Raw genomic sequence first — 2,500 nt, forward strand, 5'->3', positions numbered from 1 at the left:
ACGCGCCACCCCCCGTTTTGCAACGCGCAACGCGGCGAGTGGAACACAACGAAACGGAAGCTGTTTCATCTTTCACTCGCGGTGGTGTCTGCGGCTCTCAGCGCAAAGGACGCAGCACACACACACACACAAAGCCGCACAATCCTCCCGGTGCCTGATGCTAATGAAACCATTAATACTGCAAGGGGAAGCCCCGAGCCCAGTTATACTACCACGCAAACGTGGACGTGGAAGGTGATTGGAATGTATGTAAGACTGCTGGAGGAACAAAAGGAGAGGACCGTTTGCTGTGCAATTCAATCTCCACATACACACACACACACACACACACACGAGCGGGCGAATACACACCCTCAAGCAACCCTTCAATGACGAGGGTTGCATGAAAAGGGAGGGGGTAGCAGGGTAGTGCCGCTGTTGGGCCGGTCCGGTGTCCGGTTGTTATCTTTTTCCACCGGTGAACGAAATTGGATTTATCCTCCCCCTGCCGGGGACCCTGGGGGGTTGCCCCAGCTTCCCCCCCTCCCCTGGCCCATCCCCCCGTAACACACTCTCTTTTGTCTCCCGTTGCCTTTCCTGGAGACGGAGATAGCTGCAGCAGTCGGAAGCGAACCGGCCACAATCGATAACTTAGCACACATACACACACACACACACACACACACACACAAACACACACACACACACACACACACACACACACACACACGCGCACGTACATACAATGTGAAAGGAATGGTGAGTGGTGCGAGTGCTAAGAAATGAAAGATGTCGTTCGAACGCTCGTGTCGGCGGCAGGCCAGGATCCAGAGGGCTAACGGCAGCGACCGGAGCAGCACCGGAGCTCTCTGTCCCGGTCTTCATCTTCTTTCCTCCGGCCTCTGCCCTTGCCCTCATGTCTCTCTCTCTCTTTCCTCTCGGTCTTCGGCTTCGGCGATTAATTTATAAATAATTTTCCCAGTTTAGTCCACCCCCTCCCCCTCTGGTCTTTCGTCTCGTCGCGAACGATCGTGAACGAGGGCGGGGCGGGAGCCATAGCATAGCAGTGGTGATGATGATGGTGGTCATAATCGCGACATGAAGCCACATGGTTCCATTTCCCATGTGCAGCTGCAGCATAACGAACGTTCGGCGGAATTGGTGGAACCGCAAAGACCCCTCCGGTCGCCATTTCTCCCGAATTCCACTCCCGTTCTCCGCATCTGTCATAACCGAGCATCAGTAACACATACAGTGGGCACATACTACTGTGTCCAAAAAATAAGGTGACATTGGATGTATTTTGAAAGTTCCTTAATTTTTCCTCCAAATAAATCGTTTTACGATTAAAGTAATCCCTCCCAGACACAATGCACTTATGCCGACGAATTTTCCAGTTTTCTAAACATGCGAAAATGTCGTCTTTAGGAATGGCCTTCAGCACTTTCAGCAGGGCTTGTCTAATAGCCAGAAGCCAAATGTAACCAAGCCAGGCGTATACGTTTTTATTGGAACGATATGATTGAAATTTTTGGCAAAAAAGTCACAGAAAAAACCAACGAATTGTGAGAATGATGCATTATCGTGATCGAGCGCTGACGCGCTTGAGATGAAAAACATCCATCCAAATGTAATTAGCGGATATGTTTGCTATGCCAATATCATCAGCAAAGTCTCTTGTTGTTAATCGACGGTTTTCCAACACCAAATCTTTGATTTTTTGGACGTGAACTGCATCGATTGTCGTTGGTGATCGTCTAGAGCGTTTTTCCTCTTCAAAACGTTCCCGACCCTCCTGGAAGTCTTTCCACCAACTGTAAATAATTTTTTTTGACGTAGTATCGTCACTAAAGACATTCTGTGTCATTCACATTGGTATATTCGCAGCAGAAAGAATATTTTTAATGCCAATCCTTGGCTTCAAAATTTGCGACATGGAGAAAAACGAAGAATGCACTTTTAGCAGTTCACAAAAAAAATACGTATCTCAAACGCTAGTGAGCATTTTGACGTGAAACTTGCCATGGTTGTCAATAACAGTGCTGAAAACCTATAAAAAATATAAAATTGAAGATATCCATTTACGCGGGCAATTTGACGGCCGTGTCACCTTACTTTTTGGACACAGTAGTATGTTTGTGTGCGCGGAGTCCACTTCGGAGTTCGCGAGTTCGCGAGTTTATAAAACTTTACTAAAACCAAATTCCACTCCCCCTCTTCCCCTCGCACTCATCCCTTACCTTCATTAGCATTCACACAAAATCTAATTGGACGACACACTGGGGGCGCGCAACGCAACCGTGACGTAGCATCTAATCAATCTTTTTCCATCTTTTCTTCTTGGCCACACCCACACATATACATGCATACGCAGAGGCGATCAAGAGACAACAGAGTGACTACAATCAACGCAACGCGAGCGAGTTAAAGCCTCGGAAGGGCGGAGAAAGCCAATCACAATCAACCAGAAGCGCTACGCGCAGCAGCGGCCATCAGCAGCAGCATCAACTAGCCAGTCAGC

The 2,500-nt window shown here is 48.4% G+C and overlaps 1 protein-coding gene across 1 annotated transcript in view; it reads left to right on the top strand.

The window, feature by feature from the left end:
- Positions 1-2,500, top strand: part of LOC125959396 (ataxin-8-like) — a 12,321-nt gene that overhangs the window by 8,883 nt on the left and 938 nt on the right. The window lies entirely within an intron of this gene.

This window comes from Anopheles darlingi, chromosome X (assembly GCF_943734745.1).
Source record: "Anopheles darlingi chromosome X, idAnoDarlMG_H_01, whole genome shotgun sequence".
In the NCBI taxonomy this organism is placed as follows: Eukaryota; Metazoa; Arthropoda; class Insecta; order Diptera; family Culicidae; genus Anopheles; species Anopheles darlingi.